The sequence below is a fragment of the Camellia sinensis genome, chromosome 2, assembly GCF_055761805.1.
Source record: "Camellia sinensis isolate YWXY chromosome 2, ASM5576180v1, whole genome shotgun sequence".
Lineage (NCBI taxonomy): Eukaryota > Viridiplantae > Streptophyta > Magnoliopsida > Ericales > Theaceae > Camellia > Camellia sinensis.
In genome coordinates this window covers 15,009,024-15,023,584 of record NC_138962.1, presented here as the reverse complement: position 1 = coordinate 15,023,584, position 14,561 = coordinate 15,009,024, and the positions used below count along the sequence as shown (strand labels likewise).

The 14,561-nt window shown below is 34.4% G+C and overlaps 1 pseudogene; it reads left to right on the top strand.

Moving 5' to 3' along the window:
* The first annotated feature begins 998 nt into the window (after window positions 1-998).
* LOC145806479 (granule-bound starch synthase 1, chloroplastic/amyloplastic-like) lies at window positions 999-5,740 on the top strand (annotated as a pseudogene).
* The last annotated feature ends 8,821 nt before the right edge of the window (window positions 5,741-14,561 follow it).

Here is a 14,561-nt window from a genome sequence, read left to right as displayed (position 1 = left end):
CCAGTATTACTATATATAACCAATTACATGAAAAATTGTCTCCAAGAAGCGTACAAGTTGGTAAGAGACAAATTTACATTCATTAAAAATTCAAGTATCCAACTCGTAAGAAATTAAAGAATATCAAAATTTTAATATGACTAAAGAAATGACATTTCATTGCAATTATACCAAATATATATACATATATATATTTAAGAGATTTTTGGTGAAACCTCCTTTTTATGGTTTTTTTTTTTTTTAAATAAATGACAACTCAATTAATTATCTTTCAAAAAGCCCCTGAGCAAGAGAAGTCAAACTCAATAAGGACATTCTATAATTTATATATATATATATATATATTTTGACCATATTGCCCTCCTATATATATATATATCATATATTTGAACAATCTCAGCTCAAGATGATCTGCGAAATCAATGAAGATGAAGACGATCTCAAAATATTAAGATCTCACCGCTGACGATCTCGCCCTTAGTCAACAATACACGATCGAGATTTGTGAGTGTTGATGGAGTTTTAGAGATTTTGCTTCAATTACGTGTTTGAATTATTATTCAAGTTCAATCAGGTATGTTGATTAGGTTTTTTGGTTTTGTTTTTGATTTATTTTTGTTGATTTGCCGAGTTCACTCAGGTGTGTGCTCTAGTTTTTGTTTGACAGAATGAGAGTAAAATTTTACTCTGGTTTGTGCTCTGTTTTTGCTTGACAGAATGAGAGGAAAATTTTACTCTGGTTTGTGCTCTATTTTTGTTTGATAAAATTAGAGTAAAATTTTACTATGGCATGTGCTCTGTTTTTGTTTGATAAAATGAGAGTAAACTTTTACTTTGGTGTTATTTGTTTTGTTTTTAATTATTTTTTTTATACAATGACAGTAAAATTTTACTCTGTTATTGTGTACTTCTGTTATTTGTTTTTGGACTCCTAGTGACAGTAAAATTTTACTTTGATTGACTGTAAAATTTTACTATCAATTCATTACAGTTTGAATATGTTGTTATGCAAGTATGGTGATCGTACCATTGTATTCAAGGTTGTGTCAAACTGCACGTTGAAGAACTTAACTGATTTCTTAAGTTGTAAATTGAAGAAGTTTGACAATAGTGGTTGCATACTGTTATCGTACTGTTTATCTAGAAATTCGCAATGCATGATTGATGATGATTCTGATTTTCAGAATCTGTTATCGCTTGTTTATCCCCTTGGTGTTGACAGGGTTGATGTGACTATTATTGAAATGGACATTTCAAATGAAAAACATGGGGCTACAAAATTGGGTAAGGCGAATGGATCCAACATTATTGATGATGAATTGGATTTACTTCCTATGTTTTGTTGTCATAAAGAAAGGACTTTTGTTGTCTTCTGGATATGTGAATGAAATTACTCATGTAGGTCAAAGATTTGTTAGAGGTGCAAAGGATTTCTGGACTGCATTATGTAAATATGCCATTGAGATATGATTTGAGTTTGTGTATGTAAAGAATGACAAGTGTGGGGTCGCTACTGTGTGTTCAATAACAGACATTTTTACTATATTGATGAATGGTTGTCTATCCAAATTTATGATTTGCTTTGTGGTTGAATTTGACATTTTAATATATATTTTTTTTCATGTGGTTGTACTAGTTTCATGTAAAAAAACTTATAATGGAGTCTGTTAACATGAAGATTTTGAGTAAAATTCTAGTTTTAAAAATAGTAAACATTACATTTCTTAACATGAAAGTAAAATTTTACTCCCATTCAGAATAAATTGTTACTGTATTTCAGAGTAAAATTTATTTTTACTCTGAATTAAAAGTAAAATTTTACTATGTTGGAGTTTGTTTAATAGGAGTGAAATTCTAGTTTAAAAGATAGTAAAACATTAGTTTTCTTAACATGAAAGTAAAATTTTACTGTATTTCAGAGTAAAATTTACTCTGAATTGAAAGTAAAATTTTACTGTGTTGTTGAATGCTTGTCTATGCAGTTTCTGATTTGTTTTCTGAATTGAAAGTAAAATTTTACTCTATTGCAAAGTAAAATTTTACTTTAAAGTATGTGAGTCCTATAAGAAAACGTTTTCAACCTGTACCAAAATTTACAACAATAAACAAAGTCCCTACTGCTCATAAAACAATCTTTGTGCAAAAATAATGTAACACCACCACTACATATATTATCAAGAGACACAAAATATGAACTGTATCATTGTATTCTATCCATAACAATGTTCTACAACAATGTTCCATCCTAATCCATAACAAGTATAACACGTATCATTGTTACTCTTTTAGCACTTTTTCACCTACATTTACTCTTTCAGCATTCTTTCATTTACAAAAAAGAAAAATTACATTCAACATTCACATCAGATACAAAAAAGTAATTCTCAAAAGTCGTCCACATTGCCGTCCATGAGGTCTTATTACTTGGCTATTTTTCTTTTGAGGTTGATTTGTTCCCCACTCCATGCCTTTGAAGAATCATTCAAAAATTAATGCACTATTGATGCTTGAAAATTGTTAATTTCATTATCTTCCATAGACTTTGCAATAGGCTCATCTCTTATGATCCGACGTATGATATAGCATACAATAATTCCATAATCAACACTGTTAATAGAAATCAAAATCTTGTTAGATTTACTCAAATTTGAAAATCATAAAGCTTACCATTTCTAACATATAAACAAAGAATATTCATGAAGCCAAAGAAAAAAAAGAGTAGGAAAAAATGCACAAACATTGTAATGAAACAGTAAATTTTACTGTGCAAATAAAATTTTACTCTGCTTAGAAGTAAAATATTACTCTCATTGAAAGTAAAATTTTACCCTGATTGATTAGCAGTTTTATTTGTAACATAAGTCAATAAAGCAGCAAACAAGCAGGCAAGCATCTACACTATCACTTACTTTCGAAATTAATGCAATTAAACCACATAAAAGCAACAAGAAAAGTAAAATCGAAATTAACCAAACACACCAAATTGCATCAAAATCGACCGTTTATAGGGCTTCAATTTAGGTCAAAAGCAACAAAAGAGGAAATGAATATCGAACAAACTCGTATTATAATCCATACATTGTAATAAAAAAAAAAAATTATCCATTATTTCCAACACAAAACAGAGATAAAATCCATTCATCTGACATTTAAGCAAATTAAAACATCACAATGCCAAAAAAAAAGAGCATACAAAGAGCATAAGAGAACAAACTTTATTTTTCATTAACCAGAGTAAAATTTTACTGTTATGAAAACAGAGTACATACTAGATAAAGAAATTATAATCGAATTTTACTTTAGATCTATGAACAAACAAACAAAAAACTCTCGATTTTTTATTGTAATATATCAATTTATCATTTTTTTGACATATATGAGGTCATTTTATTTCAGATCTGAAGTTATTGATCTCAAACACGAATTCATAGATAGCAAGTCTAAGATGGTAATGGATTTCAATGGACAATTTCAAGATTTCAATTTTATGAGATGGATCGAAGATGGAGATCAAAAGGGTTTAGAGTTTAGAAAGAGAGAAAATAAAGTGAAGAGATATAGGATACCACTAATGTGGAGATAAAAAAGAAGATAAGTGGTTCAACGAGGTTTTCAGATTATATAGAAGGGTATTTTAGCCTTTTCACCATACTTTTTCATTTGAGGGACTTTTGAAACCATTATTTTATTCTGTGAATTTCACACAAAAAGGTCCCATAGAAGGGGCTTTTCACCAAAAATCCCTTTTTTTAATTGGGCCCAGTTGCTTTGATTTCGGGTTCAACTGTTTGTTGTTTTGAAACCAAAAATATTCTTTAAGATTTGTTTGGATATGAGCTATATTATATGGATTCGGGCGCGAGTGTGTATCCAAGCGTCAGACAATTTAAATCTTAAGATCTTAGGATAATTATGCAAAATTAGATGAGATGTTGCAAATTATGTAGGAATATATTAGAAATTAAATAGGATTCAGAAAAATTATAAAATTTTTATATCTAATTCATGTGAGAGGCTAAACGTATTACTTTATTAGCAAATGTGAGTTTTTTCTTCGTCATATATTATAAAAAATTAAAGGATCCAAGTGTCTAAATTAGGTCCGAGTGTCTAAAAATTGGAGACCGAATAGAGACAGTTCGCTTCTTCCACTGCTACAAACGTGGAGTTGATCGTGTTTTTGTGGATCACCCAATGTTCCTGGAAAAGGTTTATGTCTGTCCTCAATCAACTGTTCTCGTATTTTAGGGGTGAACTATATATACTTTAGCTGTAATAGCCAGCTTGATCTTAGTTCTGATGCTTGAATTTCTGAACTTTCAAAGGTTTGGGGTAAAACTGGATCTAAGATCTATATGGGATTACCAGGACAACCAAATTCGATTTAGTATATTGTGCCAAGTAAGTTATTTGATGCAACCTGTAGTTTCAAGCCCGTAATTCCATGAATGATTTTCATTCTTTGAACACTTGATTCAAAATAAAAAAGTGCAGTTGTTTTGTCGTAACTTCCTACTATATTATATATGGAAAATGATTGTCAAGCAGAAATTTTATACTGAAAACTCACTAAAAATGCTGTGGCAGTGAAATTTTTTGAAATTATAAACCACAATGCTTGGTAGGAAAATATATATATATATATATATATTTGTATATCATTGCTCATTATATATTAGAGAAGCAATCGGTCGATGGGTTGTCAAGGCAAAAGGTTGGCATTGTGCTCCAAATTTACATGGTTTTGCATTCAACACGAGTCAATCATCCATGTTCTTGTTTGTTTTACATAATGACCACCTGTGGTATATCATTGTTTTATTTCCTCTTACTGCCTACTCAAGATTTTTGTTAGCCTACGCCTGATCATGTATGCAGTTCTGCACTATTGCTTATATAGTATATAGCTGGCATTCATTTATTATGTTGAACTCAGGCTGCTTTGAAGGCACCAAGGATTTTGAATCTAAACAACAATAAATATTTCTGTGGACCTTATGGTATGTTCCATTCTCAAAGTTTGTACCTTTATTTATCTATTTATTTTGCATTCTATTATAAATGGTGTAACATATTTGTCTCGTACAAATGCAGGGGAGGATGTTGTCTTCATTGCCAATGATTGGCACACTGCTCTTCTCCCATGTTATCTGAAGACCAAGTACAAACCTATGGGGATCTACAAGAATGCCAGAGTAAGATTGCTCAATTACGTCGTTAAGAATTTCAGGCAAAGAATAAAATTAAAACAAAAGAATTTTAGCCAAATGACAAGGACTATTTGTTGGGATTTAACACTAGTACTAACAAATGATGGCAGATTGTTTTCTGCATCCATAACATTGCCTACCAAGGGAGATTTCCTTTTGCAGACTTCTCTCTTCTCAATTTTCCGGAACAATTTAAGGGCTCTTTTGATTTTATTGATGGGTATGTATGCAGATTTGAGATGTCTTAACATCGGGTAACTCTTGATAACTCTTGGTCTTCATTCTTCTGATTTCTCTCAAAAGTAATTATAATTCCAGCTAAATTCCATCCGTTAAATTTCTCCCCTATTTATGTGATCACTTATGCATAAAAATCTTCTTATTAGTGCTTCTTGGTATGTGATAAAATCTTATTGTTAGTGCTTCTTCAAGTACTGTTTATAAGTATTGGGTACAAATTTTTTAATTTGTGTTTATTTTGGTGAATCTGATTGCAGTTTATGTTTTGATGCAGGCATGTAAACCAATGAAGACTACAAATTTAATGTTAAGACATGATTTTTGGATATATGTTAGTTTGTGGTTAATATTAAGACATGATTTTTGGATATATGTTAGTTTGTGGTTAATGTTAAGACATGATTTTTGAATTTTGGATATGTTAATTTTGTGGGTAATGGTGATTGGATATTAATTGAATGAGAAAGTGAATTAATGCTTTATTACAGGTATTTTTTTAGTTCAATCAAATAAAAATTAGCACAATTTCAAAAAAAAAAAAAAAAAGGGGTATATGACGGCGTTTCTACAAATGCCTTTTAAACCCTACTGCCTAATGGTCCTCCTCACCGCACGAGCGGCCATAGGCAGAATGCAAAATCTCATTTTTTTCTCTTGCCCGCACGTGCGGCCATGACCTCCGCACGTGCGGCCGAGCCCCTGTTTTGGCAGTCCGAAACTCACACAAAACTCATCTTTGCAAACACATAAAAAGGTTCAAATTAGATGAATTTAACACAAGAATAAGGCTCTAAATCACGCAAAAATCAATCACCGATCTACTTTGGTCCTTACTTACTTTGAATTCATAATCACAACCAACCATAATTCTTTCCAAAGTTCTAATTATTTTGGGTTCACTTATACACATATATACATAGCTATTTAATTTTATGATCCAACCACCTAAATGAGTGTTTACATGAAATTAACAAGGAAACAAGGTGTAATTTCTTCATATAACTCAAATTAGGTTCCAAAACAACCATATGGCAAGCATAACTTTCCAATTAGACAATCAATACTTACAAAACTTCAAGCATCAACCCTAGCTCTTCCAAATGAAAGGCATGCTTACTCAAATCCAAGAAAGAGCTTAATTCAAGATGAAGTTTACATACCTTGGTTCAAATCTCTACCAATCCTCCCAATTTCCCTAATTTCCACCCTAGGTGAATCTCTCATTTCCTTCTCTAACTCTTCTTTTCCTACTCTCCCAGGAGATATTTTGAAGAAGAATTACCAAGTCAAATGTTAAAAAGAACATAGATATATATAAAAAGTGAATAGGACAAAAATCAATCGTTTAATCATCCCAAATTGAAATTTCACAGAAACGCTTATTATTACTTAAAAATTATGCTGATCTCAAATGTAAAGTCAATTTCAGATAATTAAGCCTCTAGGGCTTCCAATTTCTAATTCAAACATTATAATTGTGACAGATTGTTCTTTTAGTAGACAGATATGAATCCGTAACCATAAGTCTCGCTTAAGTAAATTTAATTTCACATGAAATTTCACCATAAATGTTTAAATGCTCAGAATAAGGGACTGAAAATATACCAGAAACACATGCGAGGGTCGGGTTATTACAGAACTTGTTCTAAAGTAGGCAATGCTACCAAGTTGTGTAGGCTTTTGTTAGTGTAGTCAATTTGTATGTATGTTGTGGTCACTAACCGGGGTTTTGAAGGGGTTTTGGCATAGAATGGTTAGTGTATATTTTGTATCTATGAAGGTCACAGTTGGGTTTTGAATGGACCTAGAACAGTAGTACAGCTCAGTCGATATATGTTTTGAAAAGTGCCTATGAAGTTCCATTGAGTTTCTGGAACTAGTTGTAATTAAATTTTCAGTTATTCCTTGGATCCACTTAAATGGATACTCCAGTTTAAGATGGTTTCTTGGTTATGCATAGCCTTATTTGTTTCATTCTCTTTTTGAGGGCATACCTTTTTCCGTTAATTATAGGGATAGCGTCTTGGTTTTCTATCCTTTTTGCTTCCAGAAGTCGAGATATCTTCCATGAATGTTTTGTATGTTTCTCATACTCCAGAGGATAACAATCAGATTCTTGATTGAATGCAATATGGAGATTACAATATATGTATATGTAGAGAGAGAATGTATATGTAGAATGTCTGCAATTGTTGATGCGACTGGAATGAAGCAGCATTTACATCAAGTTAAAATTATAATCTGAAGAGTCTGGTTGGATTGGGTGGCCGTTAACATAGTGAAATGGCAAAACAGAATTTACATAGCTGATCCTACTTGATTGAATAAAACATCATACTTTGAGGTTTTCTTAACCAAATTCATGTTTCGATTATACAAATTTGTTATGAATGTATTTTCTAAGCTTATGTTGTTTTGCGAAAGTGTGTTTTTAAAATTCGACTTTAGACTGAGAATTGTGTTCAATACCAAACCATTGAACGAGACAATCTTTTGAAATCAATAATTAACCATGACAGCACTGCTCCCATAATAGGTAAGTGTCGCTTTATGCTATTTTCTTGTATTTTTTTTAAAAATATTTTTACAACGGAACAAAAGAAAAGTATTATGGTTAATTGGCAATCATGAATGTGGAGTGAAGTTTAGGGAGGTGTTTGATGTTCTTCAACACCCACCAAGAGAGGGTCAAGGATTCTCAAGATTCTCCTAATTTTATTTATTTATTTAATTATGTATATATATATATATATTTTTCAATTTTTCAATGTTAAAATCCTTATAGTGATTAGATAATTAAAAAATTTGATGTATGATAATTTCAAAATGTCAAAGAAGCAGAACAAAACTATGTTGAAAGTACAAAGTCAAAACTCTGGCAATTTTTTTATATATCAGCAATACAAAAGCAAAAGAAGAAAACTTCAAAACAAACACTACTTGTTAATAACAAGAGTCCTCCATATCTATTACTCGTGTGTGAGAGAAAGATAAAGAGAAAGAGAAAGAATAAGAATGGGGTTTGCTAAGGTGGTCCTCACAGTATTTGTTCTATACGCTGCCGCCATTACACCACCAATTCATTCATTTAACTGCACCACTTCCACCACCACCACCACCACCTCCTGCAATGGCCTCGTCGGCTACATTTCCCCCAACTCCACCAATCTTTCTTCAATCACATCACTCTTCAGCATCATATATTTGTGGATTTCGTTTTTTGTCTCTTCTATTTGACAAAATCCACAAATATTTTTATAATAAAGTAGATTAATGTCAATAGTAACTTTTTAGTACATTGGAGAGGAGGTAAGGTTTTAACGAGGTAGACTGATTTTTATTATGGGATTAACCTAATATTCATTTTTTTTTTAATTTTTTAATTTTGAGAACAAAGATCATGAGTTATACATGAGCAAAATTTAAAAAAAAAGAAGAGACTACTCTGTTTGTTTCTAAAACTTTTGTATTAATTACATAGACTGTTTATTATGAACGTGTTGTAAGTTAATTAAGCTAATCACTTTTGTGTTTGATCACTAGTCCCATGCCTTTTCATGAAATTTGTTAGTGTGTATATATATAGTTATATATTGTATTATATATAGATATATATTAGTTGATTGGTTTACCTTCCATATTTAGTGTAGGATTGATTCACCTTCCAATTTAGTGTATATATTCTCCTCCTATGTATATATATATATATATATATGAGTTATTGTACTTGGTTAAATACATAATAAAATATATAGAGCTTGTTCTCTCTCTCTCTCTCTCTCTCTCTCTCTCTCTCTCTTTGTGTGTTCATCACTGACGTCAGCCTTTCAGTGTTGACATCAGCCTTTAGCTGCTTCCATCAACCGCTTCCGTCAGCTGTCGCTCCACGCCAGTCGCCTAACCAAGCCGCTGACTTTCGCCTAACGTTAGCCCTTTTACTACGCCTCCCTTGCTAACACACGCTGCGTCATCTTCACTATCGTGCTTCGTGCCTTTGATCCATACCGTGCGCTGTGCCTTGCTAACGCCAACCCTCTACTGCGGGTTGACGTCAGCCCTAGTTTGGGCCAGCTCCTCTTTTGGGCCTTTTTATCTATTTCTGGGTTCCTCTCTATTTTGGCCTTCCCAACTCACTGGTACGCTCTATTTTTTCTAGTTTTGCCTCTATTGTGCTATTTTCTATTTTTGCCTTGATTCCAGACCATCATGGATCGCTCTGAGTCTGCTCATCCAATTTTTGTCATTCTTGATGGTTCTAATTATGTTCTGTGGGCCCAAGCCTTGTCTGGATTTCACAAAGGCAAGAAATTATGGCGCATTATTACTGGGGATGTGTCTAAACCAACAAAGGGGGTTGAGGAAACTGCAGCCAAATTTGCCGATCGTTTCGAAGAATGGGACAGTAAAAATTATCAGATCATCACTTGGTTCCGAAATACCTCTGTCACTTCTATTAACCTTCAATTCGGTCGCTTTCAACTTGACTCGGTTTCTACCCCTGCTAAAGATATTTGGGGCTTTCTCAAACAACAATATCAAATTACTAGTCTTGCACATCAGTATCAGCTTCAGAGTCACCTCCATTGCATGTGGCAGGAGCCTAGTCAGTCTATTAATGATTTTTTGTCTCAAATATATTCTGTTTGGGATTAGCTTGCTCTTTTTGAACCTACCTAGCCTTATCCTGAAGATGTTGCTCTATTTCTTGAATATCGCAATCAGCAGTGGTTAGTTCAGTTTCTCATGGCTCTCACCTCTCATTTTGAGCCGATACGTGCATCTCTCCTGCATCGCACTCCCTTGCCTTCTCTTGAGCAAGCTATATCCGAGCTTCTATCTAAGGAGACTCGTCTTGGTCTCTCATCCACTTCACATATGGACTCAGTTCTGCCCACTCCTCAGTTACAGAGATCCTCTTCTCTCCCACATACTCCTTAGTGCATTTATTGTCAAAATCGCGGGCTCCTTTTTGCTCATCTTCTGGTTCATTGTTCAGTCAGGCTTTGCTGTTATTGTAACAAAACTACCCCAGGTCATCTCCAGCAAGATTGTTTTCGTAACCCATCACACCCATTCTCTACTGGAGCATCCTCTTATGGATCTCACTCTCAGGGACGGTCCCATCATTTCGGGAATCAGTCTCAGTCTATGCCTGCTCGTCGCGCTGCTGTTGCTGCTGCTGCTTTTGAGGACTTTTCATTTTCTAACCCTTTGGATCCTTCCATCATGGTCTTCTCCCAGATGGATGTTGAAACCCTAATTAAAAAGTTTCTCTTTACCTCTAGTACACCTCTTTCTACTACCTTTTCTGTCACCTCAGGTACATCTCCCTGGTATTTTGACTCTGTCTGTTGTAACCATATGACTTCTGACTCTACTATTTTTTCTTTCACATCCTCTTCTCTTCATATTCCTTCCATACATACTGTTGATGGTTCTCTCATGTCTGTGAGTCATATTGGTTCTGTCTCTACATCTCATTTGTCTTTATCATATGTTTATCTTATTCCTGCTCTCCCTTTAAACCTTATTTCCATTAGTTAGTTATGTGAACATGGTCTAACTATCACCTTTGTAGGACCCTCGGACGGGATAGACCCGTGGGATCAGCCGTAAGCATGGATGTCTCTATAAGCTCATCCATCTTCATGTTCCAGTCTCCACTCCATTGGCTGCCTCTACCTCTGCCTCATCCTCATCTACTTTTACCTTATTATTGTTTCATCTTTGGCATTGTCGGTTAGGTCATATTTCTGTTGGTTGATTGAAATCTTTAATTTTTAATGGTCAGTTAGGTCTGGCTCTTCAGACATTTTAGATTGTTTATTTTATCAACTTGCCAAACAACCAGCTTTATCTTTTAATAAAAGTAATTCTGTTTCTTGTGCTCTTTTTGATTTTGTACATTCTGATATTTGGGGCCCATCTCCTACACCTACCATGGGGGGATCTCGCTATTTTGTTATTTTTATTGATGATTTTTCTCGTTATACTTGGATATTTCTTATGCAAAATCGTTTTGAGCTTAAACAACATTATTACAATTTTGCCAAAATGGTTCAAATCCAGTTTTCCAAAACTATAAAAATCTTTCGTTCTAATAATGCTATGGAATATAGGGATTCTGATTTTTTAACCTTTTTTTAGAGTCATGGCACTTAACCTCATCGTTTTTGTGCCGGCACGTCTTAATAAAATAGACGTGCTGAAAGGAAACATAGGCATATTCTTGATACTACTCGGGCTCTTCTCATTTCTTTATCTTGTCTTGAAAATTTTTGGAGAGAAGCTACTCTTACTGTTGTTTACATTATCAATTATGTCCATACACCGGTCTTTCATAATCAAACACCCTATGAGTGATTGTATGGCACTTCTCTTTCTTACATCGCTCTTCGGGTTTTTGGTTTTGCATGTTTTGTTCTTCTCCAGCCTCATGAACGCACCAAACTAAAATCTCGTTCTCGTCTGTGCTGTTTTATTGGATATGAAATTGAACATAAAAGGTTATCAGTGTTGGGATCCCATTTCTAGGCGTCTTCGTATCTTTCGCCATGCAGTCTTTCGAGAACATAAAATGTTTGTCTCCCTTTCTTCCTTTCACTTATCTTCTCCAGCTTACACTTTTCACTTTATTGATCCCTTTATAGATCTTTTTCTTGATGATTTTGATGCAGGTCTTCCTCCTCTAGAAATGCCATTGCCTACGCTTGATCCCGCTGCAACTGTTCTCCCTGATGGTCCTCATGGTGTCTCTTTGGCTCCCTCGCCTCTTAATGAGTCTTCACTATCTTGTTCATCTCCTTTTCAACCTCCTTCTTCCGGTCATCTATAAAGGGTAACACAACCTAATGTTTGTCTTCGTGATTATATTGTTGGTTCTACCACATTTTCTACTTATGAGCCTGCCTCTTATCGTTAGACTTGTTCTAACCCTCTTTGGCAACAAGTTATGACTGATGAATTATAGGCATTAGACAAAACTCATACTTGAAATGTTGTTAACCTTCCCCTTGGTAAGACTGCGATCGGTTGTAAATGGGTTTATAAAATCAAGACTTATTTTGATGGATCTATTGAGTGATACAAAGCTCGTTTGGTTCCCTAGGGCTTCACTTAAGAATATGGTATTGATTATGAGGAGACTTTTGCTCCTATTGCTCACCTCACTTCTGTCCGTAGTTTGATTGTTGTTGCTGCTGCTCGTCACTAGGGACTTTTCAAGATGGATGTGAAAATTGCCTTTCTCAATGGTGATCTTCTTGAGGAAATCTATATGCAACCCCCTCCTGGGTCGACTATTCCGGCACATAAAGTCTGCAAACTTCATCGTGCTTTATATGGGCTCAAGCAAGCTCCCCGTGCTTCTACTCCAATTGATCCTTAGAATCGTCTTACTCCTCTAGATGGCACTCTTCTCCCCGATGCTACACTCTACCGACAGTTGGTAGGCAGTCTTATCTACTTTATAGTTATTCGTCTTGATATTCCATATTCTGTCCACATTGTCAGTCAGTATATGTCGGCTCCTCGCACGCCTCATTATGATGCCCTACTTCGCATTCTTCGCTATCTCAAGGGCATCATGTTTCATGGTCTTCACTATTCTTCTCTATCCTCTCTTAAGCTTCATGCTTACTTTGATACTGATTGGGTTGGGGATCCCACTGATTGTCGTTCCCTACTTCTTCCTAGGGGATTCTCTTATTTCTTGGTGCAGCAAGAAACAAACTCTCATTACTCTCTCTAGTACTGAGACTGAATATCGAGCTCTTGCAGATACTACCCCAGGAACTCTTGTGGTTCCGATGGCTCCTTGCTGACATGGGTGTAGCTTCTACTGGCGTTCTCTCTATTGTGACAATCAAAGTGCCATTCAAATTGCCCATAATGATGTCTTCCATGATCGCACTAAACATATTGAGATCGATTGTCATTTTATCCGTCGGCATGTTGCTTGTGGCACAACCCATCTCCATTTTATTGCTTCTGCTGATCAACCTGTTGATATCTTTACCAAGGCTCACCCTCCTGATCGTTTTAGTGACTTAGTTTCCAAACTTATGTTGGATGATGTTTATTCACCTTGAGTTTGCGGAGGACTGTTAGCGTGTATATATATAGTTATATATTGTATTATATGTAGATATATGTTAGTTGATTGGTAGTGATTGATTCACCTTCCATATTTAGTGTATGATTGATTCACTTTCTCATATATTCTCCTCCTATATATATATAGGAGTCATTGTACTTGGTTAAATACAGAATAAAGTATATAGAGCTTATTCTCTCTCTCTACTCTCTTTCATCAAAATTAATTAATTTATTTGTTCTCTAATGTTTGATTGTTAATAGTTTGTACATCAATGGTGAACAATACATCACTGGACTACCCTTTACTTGTCACTAATGGCACTTACACCCTCACTGCCGGCAATTGTGTGATGTGCAACTGCGATGCTTCAAGCAACTGGACGTAAGTGTCCTATTACCGATAATTTTAAGTGCACAAAATTTGATCATAGAACTAGGCATAACTGTAATCGAATTTTGTGCGCACCTAGAAGAACTAATCTCATTACTTGTAAACTTAATTTCTCGTCTTTGTTAACTTGTCATTTCTTCCAAAATATGATAATATGTCATTTTTTTTTGCTCATGTCATGTCCTCAGATTACAATCTAAGTCGTCCCAACTTAATTCATCCATCTAGACAACTTGCCCTTCTATGCAATGCCAAGGTGCAGAAAATTCATACCTGGGAAACACCACATCTTCGGGTTGTAATCGCACGACTTGTGCCTATGCCGATTACACTAACCAAACCATCCTAACAATCCTTGCCCAAGACTCCACTTGTCCAGGTAACTCTACTATTCCTCATGTGAGGTGATGCACCATTCTAATTTAGAAATTATATTCTATAAATGTGGAATTATAATGACTTCTTGTTGTTGTTGCTGCTGAACAGTTTCAAATAATAACAATGCTTCAAAGTTCAATTTGCAAGGTTGGAGTTGGAGCTTCATTCTTATCCTTGTCCAATTGGTGTTACTCTGTCATCATTTTATTCATTGAAAACGAAATTACTGTTTTTCCTTCCCCTTA